General features: G+C 55.6%; 2 long non-coding RNA genes across 4 annotated transcripts in view; one reads left to right on the top strand and one right to left on the bottom strand.

The window, feature by feature from the left end:
• Positions 1-6,539: 6,539 nt before the first annotated feature.
• On the bottom strand, positions 6,540-8,384 carry LOC121018220 (uncharacterized). The gene is made up of 2 exons (XR_005785093.1): positions 8,141-8,384; positions 6,540-6,987 (listed from the first exon to the last, which is right to left on the bottom strand). It is a non-coding gene; the product is annotated as an uncharacterized LOC121018220 (long non-coding RNA).
• Positions 8,385-11,165: 2,781 nt separating this feature from the next.
• LOC121024932 (uncharacterized) overlaps positions 11,166-20,967 on the top strand; it is an 18,988-nt gene continuing 9,186 nt past the window's right edge. Inside the window, exons 1-4 of one of the 3 annotated variants that reach the window (XR_005787882.1) lie at positions 11,166-11,562; positions 17,195-17,412; positions 17,876-18,027; positions 19,216-19,688. This is a non-coding gene — a long non-coding RNA (uncharacterized LOC121024932). Of the gene's footprint in view, positions 11,563-17,194; positions 17,413-17,875; positions 18,028-19,215; positions 20,935-20,967 lie in introns of those variants that run through there. The other 2 variants (XR_005787880.1, XR_005787881.1) reach the window with 2 other exon arrangements.

Raw genomic sequence — 20,967 nt, 5'->3', positions numbered from 1 at the left:
GCCAGCCCCCAGCCCTGGGCCCTTTGGTGCAGAAGTCCTTGTGCCTACCCCTGCCGGCGTACCTCTTGTGACAGGGCTTTGGTGTATCCTGGGGACCAGTAGGTCACTCTACCTGTTGAGAAATCCTTTCATTTTTAGCCAAAATTGGCCTCTCCAGTGTTTCTCTTCTCTGCGGGCACACCAGGCTCTGCCCTCTTGCCCCGGGATGGCCCCTAGGCGTGAGTGTCACCGTCGTGAACTTCCCTCCTCCAAGGGAAGCCTCTCCACGTGTCCGGCAAGCATTTCCTGCAGGAATTTATTTCTCTTAAGACGTGATACTCACACCGGGTCTCTGTGTTTCCGGGGTGGGTTGCCGTCTAAGGCCTGCGGATCCGTTCCTTCTTGCCTGTCTTCACTGAAGTTTCTTAAGTGCCTGCTCTGAAACTGGGGGACGAGGTGTCACCAGCACAGACCCAGCCCCTGCCCCACGGGGCGCGTACAGTCTCCTGGGGAGACAGGCCATAACCAGAGGCCCGTGACCGTGTAATGACTCCAGCCTGGGGGTGGGGGTGTCTTTCCTCCTCAGCCACCCCCTCCACCCCCACCCACCTCACTGCCAGACAGTTCTGGGACGGAGCTCCCGGGCCTGGGTCCTCACTGTGGGACCTCAGGCCACTGGTCCCCTGACAGCCCTGGACCACACAGCTATAAAAGGGGAGAAGGGACCAGTCCGGCGCTACGTCGAGGTTTATGACAGAACCGGACCCCAGTTCAGAGCCTGCTGGGACGTAAGGGGTTGGCCTGCCACCACTCAAGGCCCAGCTCTTGACACGGCCTCTCCTCCAGGAAGCTTCTGGAAGGTCTTTGCATCCTCTTTCTGAATCCCTACAGCCTAGAGCTGTCTCCCCACCTGCAGGGCCCCCTTCACCTTCTCTGAATTCTCGTGCCGTACATCCCTCTGGTACCCTCAGCCGGAGGCGTGGGGACAACATGCTTCTGGGGTCAAGTGGCCCCAGCTGCACACTTGGGCACAATGTTCTCCCTCTCAGAGCCTGTTTATTCACATGCAAGTGTGGGCGATAAGGCGGGTATTTGGAGACTATGGTGGAGATTAACAGGTAATATATAGAAAACAATGAGGGGCTCCTGGATGACTCGGTCGGTTAAGTGATTTTGGCTCAGGGCACGATCTCACGGTCCATGAGTTCAAGCCCCGTGTCGGGTTCTATGCTGACAGCTCGGAGCCTGGAGCCTGCTTGGGATTTTCTCTCTCTCTCTCTCTCTCTCTCTCTCTCTCCCCCCTCCCCCACTCATGCTCTGTCTCTCTCAAAAATAAATAGAAACATTTAAAAAATTAAAAAAAGAAAACAAGCCCTTCTGTGGCTTCGGTCTTTCACTTACTTTAAATGTTTACTTATTTTTATTCTGAGAGAGAGAGAGAGACAGAGAGTACAAGCAGAGGAGGGGCAGAGGGAGAGGAAGAGAGAGAATCCTTGGGGCCCGACACGGGGCTTGATCTCACAACGGGTGACACCATGATCTGAGCCGAAATCAAGAGTCAGAGGCTCAAACGACTGAGTCACCCAGACGCCCCTGTGGCTTCGGTCTTTTACAGGCAAACCTTTATGCCAATCCCAGCTCTGCTCGCTGACTAGCTGTGCGACCTCGGGCAGCTTATTCAAACCCAGGGCTCAGTTTCCTCGCCTATAAAATGGGGACAATAGTGGTACCTGCCCTATGCGTCCGGTGCTTTGAACCGTGCCTGGCTTAGGGCAGGGGCTCTACAGCTGGGGGCTGTTTTCTCGCCCTGTTGCTGTCATATTATCGTTGTTATGATTTGCAGGGCCCAGCATGCTGCCTACTGAATGAGGAAATGACCCAGAACCTGGGTAGAAATCCAAACTTCAGCGTCAGCGCTGGTGTGAACGATGGCTTGGGCTGGGGCCGGCGACGCCCAGGGTCGGTGCCCGGAAGTCATACACAGGGGCCTCGCAGATGGGCGCGTGGGCACACAGGAGCTGCTGGGAGGTGTCGCGTTTCTCTCCGGGCCCCTTGGCTCAGGGATGGGCGACAGGCAGAGGGGGAAGGAGGAGGAAGCTCGGCTTCCAGGCCGCCCACCCTGTCTCTGCCGACCCGCAGGGGGGCAGACGGAGGGGCCAGGCTTACGGCCCCCAGAGCTTCGAGCCTTCTAGCCTTCTCTGCACTTGGGGAGGACAGAGGCTGGACCTGGCGTGCGAGCGGGGGAGGGGATTAGGGCCAGGGAGCAGATTGCCAAAGCGCTGGGGTGAGACACCGTGCGGGGTGCCCTGATGGGGGGAGGGCGGTGGGCACTTCTCCCATCACCTCATTACAGCCTCGGGCAGGTCTGGCCTCCTGGTCGGTGGAAATTGAGGCTCAGAGAGTTCGAGAAACCTGAGGCCAGAGAGCTATGAAAGAATGGAGTGGGAGCCAAACCTGGGTCTCCTCCTGGTGTCAAAATTCAGTTTTACCCTTTCATTTCCTTCCTCTACCGATAGCCGCTGTGCGAGCACGGACAGGTTCCTAAGCTTCTCTGAACCTCAGCGAGGCCGTCAGAGAAACAGAGGCCACGGGCATAGGGACAGACTCAAAAGATATGTTAACGCAGGACATATTTGCTGGGCGCTTTCTCGTGGTCAGTGCCCATTCACAGACGCTCCCTGCTTTCATCCTGGGAGACCCCGATTGCCCCCCACCCCTCACAGATAGAGACAGCGAGCCTGTGAGCAAAGCCCCACACTGCGGGGGCACTTCTAAAGGACAGATGACCCAGTTTCTTCAATTAAGTTCTCACACATTCTTGCAAGATGAAGCGGTAATTTACAGGTAAGCTTAAAAGGCTTGTTAGCTAATCAACGTGGGAACTTGATTCAGATCCCAATTCAGATTTTAAAAAAACAAACAACAAAAACAAAAAAAACCACCAAAACTCCAAGCTAATTATGAGGCAGGTGGAAATCTGACCTATGAATGAATAGTTGTTGTAAAAGGATCATTGTCCGTGTTCCTAGATGTGACAGTGGTCCTATAAATATGTGTGTTTCTTCTTTAAAGCATCCTTATCCTTATGTAGACTGGAATATTTGCAGATAAAACGATAGGATGCTTGTGACGGGCTCACGGCAAGCGCAGGGAGGAGGGCGCGGGTGGGCAAGCAGAGGGGGCGACGTGAGATTTAGGCTGGTAATTGGAGAAGCTGAAGGATGGGCACATGGGGGTTCATTAAATTATTCTATCGACCTGAAGTTTAAATTTTGAATGCTTCATTCAAAGATGTTAAAAAAAAAAAAAAGAAAAGAAAAGAAAAAGAAATTGATCGCCGGGGGCATGAGGTCTTGCCAGGGTCTCACGCCAGCAAAGGCAAAACTAGGTCTTCTGACCCTGTGCCCCAGGCCCCTGCGCCCCGGGCCCCTGCCTGCCCTACACCCCCTCCGCGTCCCCCGCCCCGACCGGGGGCTTCTGCAATGTCACATCTCCCCTGCTTTGTGTGGTCCACTTCCAGGGGGCCAGCACCTTCACCGGCCTCGTCCCCTCCCCTGCCACGGACGCTGACTCCCGCGAACTTCTCTGATGGAAGAACTCCCATGGAATAGTGACGACGGACGTGGCGGTGGCCTACCCTCCTCTAGAGGTGTCAGCCTCTTGCCAGAAGGAGGAACAGACACCGCCCTTCCCACGCGGGCGGCGGGTCACGGCTTTCCGGGGGATCTTTGGCCTTGTTCGCTGTTCACGCCAGTCCCGTGAGGTGGGCTGGCTGGGGGTTACTCCTCCCACTTTGAAGGACATTGGGTTGGGTCATTTCTCTCCATCTACAAGGCTCTGGCCAAGTCTAGACCTTTGTCACGTCTTGCTGGGAATACTGAAGTAGGCTCTGAGTAGGCTGCAAGGTCAAGGCACAGGCTTTGGCATGAACGGCTGGGGGTCATCCCCCGGCCTCGGCCAGTTCTTCCCGGGCTGTCCTGGGGCAAGCCACTTTGCCTCCTGACTTTGGCTTCCTCCTCTGTATAATGGGCACAGTGGGGACCACTAAAGGGGTTTGTGGGGATCCGGAGGCAAGGCAGAGCCATGTGCCCAGCATGATGCCCAGCACACAGCAGGTGCCCAACAGCAACGGGGGTGGTCTTCCCAGGAACGGCAGTCACCACGGACTGCATGGACCGCACTCACAACATCCTAAGTGCTTTAAAATTGAAAAAAAAAATTTTTTTTTTAATTTTTATTTTTAGAGAGAGTGTGAGTGGGGGAGAAGGACAGAGGGAGAGAGAGAGAGAATCTTAAGCAGGTTCCATGATCTGTGCAGAGCCTGACGCAGGGCTCGATCCCACGACCCTGAGATCACGACCGGAGTTGAAATCAAGAGCCAGACAGCCGACTGAGCCACCCAGGCGCCCCCTAAGTGCTTTTTAATACGCGTGCATTTAGAACAGGGCCCGGCACGTGGTCAGTGCTATACAGGTGTTTATTTAAAATAGCATCGTTTTTGACATATGAGCCCATTTTCTGCTATGGACTGAATCGTCTCCCCCACAATCCATATTTTGAAGCCTTAACCCCCGATGTGACTGTACTTAGAGACAGGGCTTCTAAGGAAGTAATAAAGGTTAAGTGAGGTCATAAGACTGGGGCCCTGGGACACTTACCCAATAGGATTAGTGTCTTTACCTTGTAAGAGACATGAGAGCGTTTGAGCACTCTCTCTGTGTGAGCACAGAGGAAGGCCATGTGAGGACACAGCAAGGCAGGAAGAGGGCTCTCAGTAGAAGCCGGCCGTGTGGCCACCCGCCTCTCAGACTGCCAGCCCCCCGGACTCCGAGGGAACAAACGTCCCTTGTCTAAGACAGTAAACCCAGTCTGTCAGATTTCATTATGGCAGCCTCAGCGGAGTGATATATTTAATCTTTACAAAAATCATGAGACGTGGTAGGCACTCGTTACTTTCATGCTTACAGATGGGGAAACTGAGGCCTATAGACTCCGAGAAGACTGAGGGCGTAGGTAATAAAACTGTACAGGCGACCTGGACTCCCCCGCTCTCCCGGCAAACTCCTATGGGTCCTTCAAAGCCCTGCTCCACGACGCCTTCCCAGGAACCCCCAGGCAGCATTAGTCTTTGGGACTGGTAAGAATAGGAGGCCAGGAGGCCAGGAGGAAATAGGCCTGGAAGAGAAGAGGATGGAGAGCAGGGAAGGCCTGAGGGAGGCCGTCGGTGAACGAGGGGGAGGGACCCAGGCTCGAGGGAGAGCCTGTGGGTTGGCTGTTGGCAAGGGTGTGAACAGAAAAGTTCTTCTTCCCACCATAGGTGGCTCTGCCTCACGGCTTGACCTTCAAGGCCCAGCCCAGCCCCCAGCTTTCTTGAGGTTAACAGACTGGGGCCTCACTGCCCCGGTTTGAGTCCTGCCTCCTCAACTTATTGGCTAAGTAATCTCAGGCAAGTTATTTAATCTCTTGTGCCTCAGTTTCCTTATGGGGATAAAATAGGGATAATCACAGTACCCACCTCATAGAAGGGTCCTGAGGTTTAGGTAAGTTGATGCACGGTACGTAGAGAATGCTTCATGGATATTAGCCAGTAGTCATCTTGAATTTCTCCACGGCACGGTGCTCTCTCTTTTCTCGGAATTCCAATGGGCGTATGTAGAAACCACACAATTTAACACAACGGTAGTGATAAAAACAATGACCCTTTATTGGACACTTACAATTAGCCAGCCTGTTCCTTTCTATAGTGTTTCATTTAGATGTCAGAAATAACCCCATGAGGTATATACTGTTAATATGCCCATTTTACAGATGAGAACACCGAGACCCTTTTAACATGTGTCTCAGGGGCTCCTGGGTGGTTCAGGTGGTTGAGCTTCTGACTCTTGATCTCAGCTCAGGTCATGATCTCATGGTTTGTGAGATCGAGTTCTGCGTCGGGCTCCATGCTAACAGTGCAGAGCCTGCTTGGGATTCTCTCTCTCTCTCTCTCTCTCTCTTCCTCCACCCTCTCTTCTCAAAATAAATAAACTTAAAAAAAAAAAAATGTGTGGGGCACCTGGGTGGCTCAGTCAGTTAAGCGTCTGACTTCAGCTCAGGTCATGATCTCACACTCCGTGAGTTCAAGCCCCGCATCAGGCTCTGTGCTGACAGCTCAGAGCCTGAAGCCTGCCTCAGATTCTGTGTCTTCCCCTCTCTGCCTCTCCCCTGCTCATGCTCTGTCTCTCTCTGTCTCAAAAATAAATAAAAACATTAAAAATTTTTTTTTGAAAAAATGTGTCTGAAATTACACAGCTAATACATGGTGAAATGAAGATTTGATTTGAACCTAGGACATCTGACCTGGAGCCCACGTGACTTGTTCCAGTCTGTTAGTCATTCACCCAATATTGGGAGATGCCTACTGTGTCCCAGCCACTGTGCTGGGTACCAGGGATATGGAATTAAAAGACCCACAGTCCTGGCCCTTGGGAGACTCACAGGCTGAGGTAGAGAAGCTAGACCTGGAATCAGATGCCTGAGAATCCCTACGATGTGGGAGGGACAGGGCTGAGCCTCACATCTGCATTCGATCCGTTAGAGGCTATGTTTTATTTAACCATATTCTATCAGTTATTGGGCATATGGTCTATATAATAATTAAGGCTCCCTCTTCCCAAAGACAAGGCAGGCAGGTTTCTTCAGTGAAAGAGGGATATAAAAAGCACAGCTTTGGCATTATTTTTAGGCTTCCCAGTAAATCTGAAGTTGTCAAATATGAGCACTGTTGGAGCCGTGGTTGATCAACTGAGGTTCTTTCTAAGAACCTTCTGGCAATCGCCGCGCCTGTTCTCACCGGCCCAGACAAAGGTAGCTAGCTTCTGTGTGAGACGGGCACACGCCAAGTCAGAGTTCAATGCCGCCTGCTGATATGGATATGCACCAAGCCTCTGGGAGTACAGAGGAGGGGACAATTAACTTTGGGGCTTCCAGAAGAAAATATTTGAGTTTTGAAGGCTGTGTAGGAGTTCCCTGTGAAAAGAAGAGGGGGAGACAATCCTTAAACGAGGAGGAAAGGGTGCAAAAGGCACCCCAGGTTATTTGGGGACTGGTGGAGATCAAGTGGGTCTGGAGTGTTGGGTTCATGGGGGGTGGTGAGGGTTTCTCGTATAAGCAATGTGGGGGGTTGCTGTGCAACTTTTTAGGGAGCGATATATGGTCAGATTTACAGTTTTGTAAACATGGCCTTGGTAGCTCAGGGGCAGGTGGGTGGGAAATTGCTGGCAAGACAATCAATTCCCCAACCAGATTGTAAGTCCCTTGGGGACAGTGACAGTCAATATCTTTCCTTCTGGTATTTTCCATAACACCTCGCAGGGGTGGGGCACGAGGGTGGTGTTCAACAAATGCCTGCTGTATGAAATCCATGAACGTCCCAGGACGTGTGTATAGGGGTGGATTTTAGTAGCACCCAGTGCCCGTCCCCCCGAACCCCTTTCCGGTGCTGTCCGTGGTACCAACACACACGCTAAGGCTGCAAATCCCAGGGGGCTCCCTGGGGGCAGCTTGGTGTGTGCATGTGTTCGTGCGTGCGTGAATGCATGCGTGTGTGCGTGTGTGTGCGCGTGCGTATGTGTATGTGTAGGATGAGGTAGGGGAGGGGACCCTCAACATCTGTTTCTTGGCATCGAGGCAGGGTCACAGCTGCCCCAGCCTTAGAAAGGCTTCCCCTGTGACTGCGTAGTCTGGGAGGTGGATCCTTACTTCATCTGGCCAAGGCTTAGTGCATGGATCCAAGGCAGGAAAAAAAGACAGATAAAAAGGATGGGTTTAGAGTTGGGAATGGGTGTGAATACCACGCTGGAGAGTCAAGATCCACAGAAAGAGAGGGACAAGGTCACCTTTGTGGTCCAGAAAAATTGCTCTGGTGATAGCGAGGAGGGTAACTCTGGAATGTTGGGGCCACACGTTAGCACCCAACGTCATGTAACACACACGACTCAGGTGAGGGAGGAAATCTGTGAGGGTTAGAGTAACCAGGCAGGTTTTCCTGGAGGAGGTGGGACCTGAGCTGGGCCTGGAAGGATTTACAGAGAGAGCGGGAGGGGAGAGGGGTGTGCCAGGCAGGGGGACTGTAGGAGCACAGGTAGAGAGGTCAGAACCGCTAAGAAGAGGGAAGAGGCACCTGCTTTTCTCTGTCCGCCCCGCTTCCTGGCAGGGGCCCTTCTGAGCAGGGAGGCGGCCTGCTCTGGGACTGAACTCAGCGGCATTTCTGGGTGTCTCTGGCTGAGAGAGGGGGCAGGCTCGGTGCGGCCTCGACAGGTCCTTCCATTGTGTGTGAGGCTCGGCCAGGGCAGCGGAGGCGGGTCCATGGAGCCCTTTGTGTGCAAGTGATCCGCCCCGCACTCCGGCGGCCCCCACAGTCCTCGCTGGCCCTGGCCTCAGAGCCATGTCATAGAGACAGGCTGTTCTGCCTTGGCTGTGGCTCCGATGTCATAGCTGAGGGAGGGGGCGGGGTAAGGGGGTGGACACACGGTGGCCTTCGAGGCTGGCTGAGGGCTAACAAATTGCCTCTCGCCCTTGAGGCTCGTGGGGCTCCACGAATCACCAATTCATGACATCCTTTAACTCTGTGATCCTCAGGCCAGTGGATGAAACCTTCCAGCACCTGAGTCTCCCAGAATCATGGAGTCTTTTTAGGATCTTTCACAACAGACCCCGTGGGAATCATAGAATCCCGTAGAATAACAGAATCTTAAAAGCCAGAGACTCTTTTCCTACCTTCCTTTCAGGGCAAGAATGAGGGTAAAGTGAACCCTTACATGGAAGCTCATAGAACAATCCTGGGATGTCATGAACGCCCCCGAGTGTCAGCTGTGGTCTTTGTCTTGAGGAAGCTCAGGCCCGGAGAGGTGATGGGATGCGACTGGCCCGGGGACAAGCAGCCGGGGCTGGCAACACAGAATTGCAGCGGCCTGGAGGAACCCTGGGGCTGGAGGGGGAGGAGGCTGAAACACGGTGATGCTGAATCCCCCTGCGGCCCGGCGACTGGTTCTGGCTCCGAAAGAAGGTCTCTAAGAGGGTCATTGTTCGGGGGAGGGCGGGAGGCCGGTGCCCTGGACTGCAGGCCTTTGAGCTGGCCCTGGCTCTCAGTGTCGATCCCCGGGGTGGTTTAATCTCCCGGGGCCCCAGTTTCTTCCCCTTTAAGGGGAGGGGGAAGGCTCTGAAGTCAGGTAGCGCATGGATCCTGGCTGTGTGTTCCTAGGCAGATGCTATCACTTCTCTGAGCCCATTTCCTCATGAGTGCGATGGGGACAACAGGACCCAGAACTGCCATGGGGACTGAACGAGCTGATATCCTCTGAGGCGGGTTAGGGTCACACGCAGGCCTCCCCTGCACTCGGGACCCAGCGGTCCCCGCTTGATGGGCTGGTGACTATAACCCCCCGGGTGCCTCCGTTTCCTCAGCTGCAAGATGGGCAGGACAGTAAGCCTCCATCATCGTGAGCAATTAGCCGTGGTCAGCGAGGAGACTGGAAAGTGCTGCACAGCTGTGTGTGACTGCGTGTGTGTGTGTGTGTGTGTGGCCCCAGTGCGTGAGTGTGCGCGCGCCTGCGTGCGTGTGAATGTGTATGTCCCCGGTGTGTGTGCGCGCGCCTACGCGTGCGGCCCCCATGCGTGTGCATGTCTGAGTGTGTGAGCGTGTGCCCTCGGTGTGCGTGACAGGGTGGATGAGTGTGTCCGTGACTGCGAGGGTGTGCGCACGCGCACGCGCACGTGCGGGAGCGAGTGTGGGGATGCCGGTTACCAGCAGAGCCGGAGGCCCGGAGTTGGTCTGTGTGCCCGGAATAGCGGCTTCTCCTGGCGGCCTCCCCGGGGGACGGAGCGTAATGAGTGTTTACGGAGCCCCTGCCAGGCGGAGAGGAGGCGCGCGGAGCAGCACTGAGCCAGGCAGCGGCTGGGAGCCCAGTGTCATCACATTAACGAGCATCAGGGTGATGATTACCATTAACAAGATTATTCGCCAGGCGGCCTCCCCCTCCCCAGGCTGTGTCTACAGCAGGGGGAGCTGGGAGGCATCTCTGCCCCGTCCCTCCCGCCCCGGTCTTGGGGGATGAAGAGAGGGCTCCCCGGTACCAAGCCCGCCACACCCTTGTCTCAGTGAAGCTCTCCGGGCCCCCCGAGGTCCGGCGGTGTCGGCACCCCCACTTCACAGATGAGAAAACTGAGGCTCAGCGAGGGGAACTGGGACGCCCTCTCAGGCCGGTCTGAGCCCAGAGCCGGTGTATTTTCATCACCCCTCTGCGCTCTCTGTGGGCACTTAGACCGGCCGAGCCCTGGGGTGGCGCCGGGCGCGGATTAACCCCTTAATCTTCACTATGACCCCACAAGGAAGGCACTGCTGTTATCCCCTCTGCAGGGGGGAAACTGAGGCACAGAGCACTTGAAGTAACGTGCCGTCCGTGTCACAATGTCTTCTGCCTCCAGTGGGCCCCTCTCGTCCCAGGGGTCAGGATGAAGGTGTAGTTCCCTAACCTTTTGTTGTTCTTTCTGTAGCCCACCCGGCCGAGGGCTCTGTGAGTGGGGGCTTGTGGGTAGTTTTCTCCTGACCCGTCATCGCCACAGGCCCCTCGGTCAGGCTTATCCCTGGGCACAGGCTCTTCATGCCACATATCATACAGAGCGGAGGCCGCGACCCCCCCCCCCCCCCAATGCACCAACATTGTCCCCACCCTCCTTGGGACCAAAACGTCAGCGCCTTTAGACACAGTCCCCGGGGGTCAGGTTTACGCATCTGATGGCACAGGCCAGCTACTGGGGGGCGGGGAACGGCACCGACGGAGGCGGGGTCCCCAGAGATGTCTCGCCTGCCTGATCAGCTCAGTCACATTCAGGGCCCGCCATCGTTCAGTCAATGGTCATGCCCCAGCTGAGAATTTCCGATTTCGACAGTTCCCTTGCTCAGTCGGGCCCTCATTCCGTGTTCCCCGCTGCCCAGCCGGTTGCAGGTTTGGTGTGGGGACACAGAATGGAGTCAGTTGTGGTCCCTGCCCTGGACTTGCTCCCAGCCTGGGGCGGGAGACGGACGCCCCCACACAGCACCGTGTCAACAGTGGGCACGGACACGCTTCATCCGGGGCCGGAGCGGCGCTGGTCCGGGAAGGCTTCTCGGAGCTGGAGGCAGAAAAGAGGAGGCGGGCGAAGGCAGAGCATGCGCAAAAGTGCGCATCCCCAGGACGAGGCTGGCCAAGAAGGGCCCTGAATGCCAGGCTGCGGCGGTGGCCGACCCCCGATATCCACTCTCCCTCCCCCAGTAACCACACGGCGGCTTGGAATACAGACTACATTTCCCAGCCTCCCTTCTGTCTGGGGGTCATGTGACTAATGTGGCCAATAGGGTGCGAGCAAAAGTATAGCGGGTTCAGGGAGGTTCCTGTAAAGGGCGGTGGTGTGCCCTCTCCTCTACCTGCTCCCCTATTCCATTGGCCGGAAGGTGATCATGGAAAACAGCCCAGGAATGATGGAACAAGACAGAAAGAATGTGTGTGCCTGATGCCGAGAGGCGCCAGCCACTGGATGCTTTTATGTGTGAATTCTTCTATGAGGGTCAGATAAACTTCTCTCTTGTTTAGTGTTCTTCGGTGTCCGAGAGGCTAAACCCGTAACCTAGCTGATAGGCAGGCTAACGGCTGTCACCCCTGAGGGCACAGACAGTGGCCAGAGTTCTGTCGGATGGGGAGTGACATTGACAGATTTGCATTTTTGGGAGATCTGGCTGCAGAGTGCATGGTGGGTTGGAGGGGAGAGAGAGAGAGACGACGGGAGGCCTGAAGACCAGAGAGGGTGTTGATGCCTTAGAAGAGGGCAGAGATACCCAGGCCTGACCAGGGGCAGGTCTGCTCTATGGGCCCTGCTAACAGGGAGGGCCGGGTTGCTCACCCGGGGCCTGGAACATCAATCCTGCAAGATCTGGCCGTGGGAGCCCCAGGGCAGCCCCCTCTGGGGAGGGTCAGCAATGCAAGGCTGAGGGTGGGAGGCAGGGGGCTTGAGATGATGGGTTTGGGGAGGAGGGGGAGGTGGGTGGGGCCATGTCTATGTGAATGTGTGGAAGATGGCAACAGGGGGTGAGGACAGATGACAGGAAGGAAGAGAAGGGTAGCTGGGCTACTTGGGCTCCTCTCCCTGCAGGGAGCAGACACCCAGTCAGAACCCAGAATAAGGGGCTTTGTTGGCCGTCATCGCTGAGCAGGACGCTCCTGGATCAGACTCTGACAAAGTGGTGGGGGCCGTCCTTCTCTCCACTCTGCCTGGCCCTGCTGGGCTCATTCGTTTCCATTCCAGATAGCTTTCCTCCACACGGCACACTGTGACTCCCACAGGTAGCTGGGAGTCACAGCCTTTTAGGGTGTGAGGCAGGAAGGAGACTGAGAGCATCTCCTTTCCAGCGGTCACACAAAAATCCCAGGGAAGGAGACTGATTGGCTGGGCCAGGGTCACCTGACCATCTGTGGCCAATCACTGGCCAGGAGATGTGGTGCTTAACGGCCAGGTCTGGGTCTTTCATGTAGCCTGGAGCCAAGGGGCTGGGTCCTTGGGATTGTGCCCCCCACATGGAGTAAAGAAGAGGAAACTCCCCTAAGGAGGAAAGCGTTTTTCTGTTACCTGGAGGCCAGGGACACGATCTGTGGGTGGACAGTGATAGCCCCAGACATGGGGGGTGGGGGGGGGGGGAAGGACACCCCTGGGAGGAGGTAGGACAATGACTGGTGGCAGGGGAGGGGGGAGGCCTAGCCGGAGGAGAGGCTGATGGATGTTTGAGGTAAGATCTTCCTGCGCCTCTCACCCGGCAATTACACCCCAAAATGCACCGCCAAGCCCCCCTTCCAGCTTCTGGACTCCCGGTGTCTTATTTAATTGTTAGGAAAGAGCACACCACACCGATTCCTCTGAGAATGGATGGACTGAGGGATGCCAGGCTACTCTTTCCAAAGCTCGCTCTGTCACTTCCTCCGAGAAGCCCTCCTTGACTGCACTCCAGTCTACAGAGCTGGGCCTTCTCTCCTCCGGGCCCCGTGCTCTCCCCGCCCCGGCTTACCCTGTGCTCCGGGGAGGGACCCACAGGGTCCCCTTAGCCGTGAGCCTTTTGAAGGCCCGTCTCTGTCCTCTCTGCGTTAGCACTCTCCCCTAGGCTTTGGTCCGGCCAGCCCTTGGGTGTCCGAATGTGTCTTTGTATTTGTCCCTGGGTGAAGAAATGTTTGTGTGTGTCTGTGGTTATGGGTGTGTGCCCATGTGTATACGTACACCTATGTGTGTATAAGACTGTGGGCGTGTAATGGGTCTGTGTAGAGGTTTTGTGTGTCTGCCTCAGTGCATTTGGGATGGTCTCGGGGCACTACTCCCCTCTGGGGCTTGGTAACCTTGAGATATACACACACAGACACATGCACACAGACCCACACAGAGGTTCAGATACATACAGACATAGACACGCAGTTACACACACACACACACACACACACACACACACACACATACACACACCTATCTGGAGCCCTCCCGTGACCCTGCCACCCAGGGCTGGCTCTGCATGGGGCTACCCTCCGGAAGGAAGGCTGAGAGCCCGCGGCCCGGGGCAGGCTGGCTGGAATGGATTCCAGGGGCTTCCCCTCCCCAGATGGGAGTGTTTTCTTATGCCCGAGCAGTGGCTGAGAGCCAGCCCCACCCAGCGACTTCCATTCCCAGCCATGTGGCCACACCTCTGCCGGCGGGACAGCAGGTGGCCGTGCAAAGTCAATAGTTCTGGAAAACACAAAGGTAATAATGGGGCCTCGGAAGAGGGATTCTCGCCCAGCTGTCTCGGGCACCACCCACCTCAGACTCCAGTGAGAGCATCTGCGAACCACCGTGAGAGATATTTATGTTGTTGTACATGCAGAGGCAGGGCCCTGAGTCAGGTGCTATGGGGTACACTCAGGGGTGGGGAAGGAAAGGGGACCGGTCCACCACTTGTCAGGTGGATCCTGACGTCCCCTTAAAAGGTGCATTCGCTCTGAATCCCTGGTTCTTAGCACAGCCGCTGGCACATAGTAGGTACTCAATAAGTGTATGTGGCACAAATGAATGAAGGAGGCTATTATCAAACTGATGTCAGAGAGGCCGTTTGCTTAAGGTCGCACAGCAACCATGTGGCAGAGATAGGATTTGAACCTAGGAACTGTCAGAGTCTCCAGCCCCAGCTTGTCCCACTGTCCATCCAGGTCTGCCCAAACTGACCCAAGGAGCCTGTGAGCTCATTGGCTGGAATGCACATCTTTATTACTTATCTAAAGTCTCAGTTTGCGCATCCGTGTAATGGGTTTGATGAGAGAGTATCAGATATGGAGTCACAGAGCTAGTTTATAAGAAGTGTAACTTTCTTTTTTGTCACTGACTTCTTTTCACTGAGGGTAGCAGGACAGGAACCTCAGTCATTTGGGGACCCCCTAACTGGGAATGTGTCCAGGTTGGGGAGAAAGGGCAGGCCTGGTGCCAGGAACTGGGGCTGAGGGCCTGCCCTCTGGGCTGTGGCTACCCCACACTGGCTCCGTTGAGATGCCCTCCTGCCTGAGTGGCCTTCGAGGTCAGCCGTCGGATGTCACAGATCCCGAGCTGTCCAGCGCTGGGGCTCCCTCAGCCCCTCCCGGGTGCACGGGGATTGTTCTGGACCTAGGTGTGTGTTCCCAGCCCAGCTCCCGCACTTGGCAGGTAAGTCTCAGCAACCTCAGTTTTCTGATCTATGAAATGGGGATAATAACCATACTCGCCTCTTCGGGTTGCTTGTCAGAGCAAACAGATTAATCCACACCGAAGGCACCTGGCGCATTGGAACTGCTCAGTAGGCGCGCTTTTATCCGTTACTATTACCTGTCCTGTTCTGGAAGCTTGGTTCAGGCCAGGGGTGGGGGCAGGACTCCCTTGTCTTAACAGCTTTGTCTCGGGTCACTTCCACGCCTAACCCCTCCTCTCTCTCTCTCTCTCTCTCTCTCTTTTTTTTTTTTTTTTTTGGTAATATTTATTTATTTTGGGGAGAGCGCAAGCAGGGGAGGGGCAGAGAAAGGGGGACAGAGGATCCAAAGCGGGCTGACAGCAGCGAACCCGATGCGGGGCTCGAACTCATGCGCTGCGAGATCGCGGCCTGAGCTGAAGTCAGACGCTCAACCGACTGAGCCACCCAGGCGCCCCTACCCGCTCCTCTTGAGGGTCACATCCTAGGTCCTCGGGCCACTGGAGGGTCAAACTCTAGGCTCTTTCGGGGTCCGGGGGGGGCCCCAAAGGACAGTCTGGTGCTAAGGGCCGTGGATGTTTTCAGAAGACTCAGGTCCCAATTCCTGCCTTAATTCTCACCAGCCTTGTGACTGTGGGCAAGTGACTTTACCTACCTATGCCACAGCTTTCTTATCTGGAAAATGGGCGGGCACGAGGCTCCTCGGGCCGGGGCCGGCAGAGCTGTGGACACAAAGGGCCATTGTTGCGAGCGCCTCCCTCAAGCACACGCTGACCGGGGAGATGACGCAGGGAAGGTTGCCCCAGCGACGGTTTTGGACTACAGCAGCCCCAGATTCCCCCTGGGAAACAGGAAGTCCATGCTGCCCAGGTCACCGCCCCGGCCACAGGAAACCAGCTGACCCCTTCCTCTCCAACACCCCCGCCCCCCACCTCGCCTGCCCTCAAGCCCAGGAAGAGAGCTGCTGTCCTGTCAACAGCCCGGCCCGGCTTCTGAGAGCAACTCTCAGAGCCGCTAGGGCCCCAAACAGCATCTGGCCTCTCATTTCATGAGATGAGCGGCTGAGGCTCAGAGAGGGAAAGGGGCCTGCCCCAGGTCACACAGCCAGGAGGTAGTGGAGGCAGGATTTACACCCAAGCAATCAGAGCTGGAGATGGCCCGATAGCATCTGGGCCCAATTCTCCCAGTTTTGAAGTGGGGACACTGAGGCCTGGGGCCGAGAGGGAGTGTGTCCCAGAGCACGCATGTTAATGGCAGGCTGGGACTGGCTGACACCTTTATAGTTGCCCACCACCCTCTTCATCAGCTTTACTCATCGGACCCAGGCTTTCTTCACGGTGGCGACGGGCCCAGATTAAAAAACCCCAAACTATTTTTCCCAGACCCATTCTGGCCCATGAAATATAAGCAGATTCACGGGGTGAGGCTTCCGGCAGAGTCTTTAAAGGCAGGTCACCCGACTGGTATGGGCTTCTAGCTCTTTGCCAGTCCCTCTCTTCCTGCTCGGAGCACAGACAGGATGCCGGAGTGGAAGCAGCCATTTTGTGATCATGAGGGTCCGGTCTTCCTGGTAGGGGAGGAGGACAATCCCTCTGTGACTGAAGCCCCAGCCCAGTGTTTTGTCTTGTTTTGCTTTTTGATTCTGTTCCTCGCAGCTCAGCCTAGTCCTGACTTGTGTCTAGAGGTGAAAGGACGCTGAAGAAATATCCAGTTCAGTGATGTTCAAGTTTTGTGTTGCATCTAGGCTCTGGGACACCTGCAAAACCAGTGGGAGGCAGGAAAACTGGAGGGACCCTGTGGAGAAAAGCCGTGGTTTTGTTTGGTTTTGTTTTGTTTTTTGCCTTTGCTTCTTTTCCCACTTCCGTTCTTGCTGGGACCTGCACGCCTGCCTTACACACACCTTAATGCCTGTCCTCCTCGTAAAGGTCAAGGAGTTAATGATTCCTTTGGACACTTCCAGCACCACAGATAATCTAAGGGGTGACCGGGCAGGGTCGTCCTAAACATTCTCCAAGACCACTGACTCCAGACACCCTGACGCCAAGACCCTGGGCTTCAGGGCTTCAGTGAAGGACACTCGGACCCCGGCCCTTGATCGGCCCACTTCCTGGATGCCCCACAGGACACGTGCACCAGACCACAATCGTCAATAAAAACCCCAGATGCCAAGCAAAGACCAAGCTCTCTTCTCTCCTTTCTGAATCTCCTGGACACTCAGTCCCTCTGTATCTTCTCTCTCTCTCTCTCTCTCTCTCTCTCTCTCTCTCTCTCCAGTAAACTCTGCTTTCACCTCCTGCTGGCTCACATTTGAGCCACTCCATCCTGTGTGAAGCTGACAGCCCTCTTGGCTGGTCCTGTGGTATCCCCTCTGGGTCTCTGGGCCTGGCCTGCTAGCATCAATTGAGTGTGTGTGTGTGTGTGTGTGTGTGTGTGTATTTATGTATATTTATACATACATAACCCTCAAATTTCCAGGCCCTGTGGGAGGAGGACCCCATCTCCCTGCTTAAAAGAGAACAGCTGTTTGTCCATTGCTAAAATGGTGTAAAAGCCACCGTTTCATCACATTCTATGTAAAGATGGGGAAACTGAGGCTCAGTGACAAGGTGGTGGCTTCACGTTGAGGATAAAGAGGCCCCACAGTGCCTTGCGCGGAGGAGGAGGCAGGCAGCCACAGAGGGACCCCGCCACAGGTAGCAAGCAACCCAGAGCGCAGGTGCGGGCAGGGGGAGCCGGGCCCAGGTAGGGGGACGCACGGGGACTGGACAGGGTCAGAAGGCCGAGCATCGCTGTGACCCAGGGTGGTTCCAGTGTGATGTGGGAGGACAGGTCCCAGCCGGTGCGTCTGAACCCTGGGCCGGGGGTGGGGGTGTCTTGGTGAGCGGGGCAGGCTGAAAAGGGCTGAGGCACAGGGTGCCCAAGAGAGGAAAGTCCCAGCACCCTTTGCCTAACGGAGCCTTTGCCCTGCTGGGGCCCTGCTGTGCGGCCTGAGGCAAGCCTTGGCCCCTCTCTGGGTCTCTCTGTGGGTGGGGGAAGCTCTCCCCAGGGCTCTTTTCGCTCTGACACCCGGGAAATCTGGTGTAACAGGAATGATACCGGTTTTGAATGTACCGGTGTGTTTCTTAAGTGCTTTCATGTGACTTTCTTCCTTTTCAGCCAGAGGCGTCCAGGGTTTTAGGAATGGGATTGAGGATCGGGAGCACAAAAGAGGAGAATTGATGTTCGGCTTTTGACTGAATAGGATCCTGCAGTCTTCAGCCAGATAATGGTCTTGAAAGCCGGGCTTTGTTGAGAGAGGGGAAGGCTTTGTAAGTCCCTAAAGTCCTCTTTGCATATCAAGAGCCCAGCCTGGCTGTCTGGGTGATCACAGGAGGAGCGCAGGGAGATGGAAGGAGAGGAAGAGGGAAATTCTGGCCAGACAGGCAGAGGACGGGGAGGCTCAGCCACCTCGGTGGGGGGGTGGGGGTGGGGGGTGGGCAAAGCAGGGATTCTGGCCAGCAGGAACCAGGAGGAGGACATGGCCTGGGGCCTAAGGAGACACCCAGGGGCCCTCCCTCCTGGGCATCAGCTTCTGGTGGGGATGAGACCACAGATCCCCCAAACCCTACACGGGGTCCTAGGGCATCAGTGCCGATGATCCAACTCTGCCACTTACGCAACGTGGAGAAGGAGGTAGGATGTGGGCGTGGGAACAGGACGCTGGCAGGAGGGGTGTCTGACCTTGCTGGGGCCCGCCACCTGCTCTCTTGTAGGACGCTCTCTTGTAGGACGAGGTGCTTTGAATGGATTGCCCGTGTGTGGACTGGGCGGGCCACGCACAGACGGGAGACCTCACCCCACTGCTTCCAGGAAGCTCGGTCGGATTCTCCCCACCCACCTCTAGCCCCTGTCGCCGTATTTGGAAGGAGAAGTGGGAAGGGGGGAAACCTTGAAACGTTGAGCGTTCACCCCAAGGCAACAGAGTTAACCCCAGAGAGACCATGTTCAACTGAAGAGGGACAGACTCGGATCTCATCGGTAATGAATTTGCCAATTAAGAGCCCTCCACCCCGCCTCTACCATCAGTGGGATGAGTAGGTGAGCGTGAGATGAGATCATTTGTGAGAGCTAGAAGGAAGCTATATTTACTTTTCCTTTGTGCATCTGAACAATAGCGTGCGGTTTTGAGCTGCCGATCCCGAGGGAAAGGCCTCATGTTTGTCCTTCCCTCTCTTTGGTCAGGTTTTCCTTGGCCAGTTTTTGCAGATGGAGGCTGGCGGGGAGGGGAAGGGGTGGGGGTGGGGGTGGGTAGATGGCTACACAGGTGCTACCTGCCCCGTCTTTTAGGAATCGTTGCCTTACTTGATAGTCTTAAGGATGATCGTCCCTCTCTGGGGCAACTGAAGCTCAGAGAGGTTAAGCAGTTTGTCCGGGGTCACAAAGCAAATTGGCGACGGAGCTGGGATTTGCACTTGGATCTTCAGATTCCTGAAGTCACGTGCTTCTCACTCGCACAGGTGCTGTGGAGATCACCACCGCCACGTGATTGATGACGGTGATTACAAGGCCATGATCTACTTGGGGGACCCTCCCGGCATGTGACAGGAGACATCCACAGCGATTAGTCGGGGGCTGCACAGGAGCTGCTTGCTGGCTTCCAGGCGTGTCACGGCAGTGGGTTCTGAGCCATCACTCTTCCTACGGTGGATGAGGAGGCCCAGATGCGCCTGGCAAAATGATGTACAAGAAAGACTCATGCGTCTTGCTCCAATTAAGATGTTGGAAGAGAAGAGAGTCTAATTGTCCCACAATTACCTTTATTTATCAAACTCAGAATGAAGTGTGATTATGAAGTGTCTCAGGAGAAGAGTGCAGAGTTGGGGATGGTCCAGGCCCTGCCTGGCGTCCCAGCCGCTGCGGGGGAGGAAGGACAGCCACGGCGGCACCTGCGGACGGCCTCCCCATGGAGGAAGCCAGGTAGATGAGCAAGGTGAGTTCTGGCTCCCGCTGTGCCACCGGATTGCAGGGGACTTTGTCCCTTCCCGCAGCATCTGGGACAGACCTCCAGCAGATTTTCCATAAACGTTTGTTGAATCGGTGGGTGACAGGTAAGGCGACTTAGGCTCATGAGGGTTCAGTAATTTACCCGAGGACACACAGTCAATAATTCTCAGAGCCACAAGTCAGTGTGTTTGACCCAGTGGAGTTCAAGTGCTTTGAAACACAGGACCAAGGATAAGCCGAAGACGTTGGTTTATCATTGCATGGTCACACACCCACAATAGACCGAGGACCACTTGGATGCATCAGAATAAACGTTCAGAAAGAAAAGAATGAACGAACTGATTATATGCCAGGCGCTGTTTTATGCACCAGTGCTGCAGGTGTCCGTGAAACACCATCTCTAATTTCAAGAAACAGTCTAGTGGGGAGACAGAGCTGGCAAGGCAGTGTGACATGTGCGGTAAATGCAGAATGTCCGGGTCCCGCAGGTGGTTGGACCAGGGTGGGGGCCAGGAAGAATTTCCTGGAGTGTTTGACATTTGGGAGCAGTCTCAAAGGATGAGGGAGGGATGGGATAGATAAGCCAAGGAGAAAAGCCTGTGCAAAGGCCCTGGGGGTGAAAAGGTTGACCCTGCCGGGCTGACCTGTCTGTGTGCAGGTGGGCACCGGAAGCTGTGGGATGGGAAGTGGTGGCCCTGGGCTGGCCCCGGCCCTGCCTGCTGGGCCAGCCATCCACTCTGAACTTGCAGACTCCGGAGGCCCCCGGCTGCTGCCACACCCTGCCAGCTCCCGTGGCACGAGAGAGGAGGAGGAAGCAATCTTAGTTTGCTCAGTTTCCTGTGGTCCGTCCGTAATCCCTGTGCTGGCTCCAAGGAGCAATGGCTCAAGATAGCTTTGCACAGCAGGATGGATGGCGGGCCACAGACGGGCTTTTCCGACCTGGGGCTCCTTTTGTATCCGTGTGTTGGCTGCTGCCTGGCCACAGCCCGTGCATGCCCAGCTGTGGCCGAGTGGGCAAGAACCGAGGGGGGCTGGCATTTGTAGAGGACGGACTAGGAGCTACACACAGTCCTGGGGTCTTTCACACATGGTCTTCTCACCGACTCCTCATTGCAGCCTAGAGGTGGCGCTGTTATCCCCATTTTGTAGATGAGAAGGCAAATGCTCAGGGGGGTTAGGAAGCGGGGCCAAAGTTTGGACCAAGATTGTCTTGGTCCACTGTGTCAGGACCAGCCAAGCAACTAAAGGCAAATGTTGGTCCTACC

Source organism: Herpailurus yagouaroundi, unplaced genomic scaffold, assembly GCF_014898765.1.
Source record: "Herpailurus yagouaroundi ecotype Mexico unplaced genomic scaffold, PumYag 77, whole genome shotgun sequence".
NCBI classification, from domain to species: Eukaryota; Metazoa; Chordata; class Mammalia; order Carnivora; family Felidae; genus Herpailurus; species Herpailurus yagouaroundi.
The sequence above is the reverse complement of the archived record's forward strand: the minus strand, read 5'-3'. Positions and strand labels throughout refer to the sequence as shown.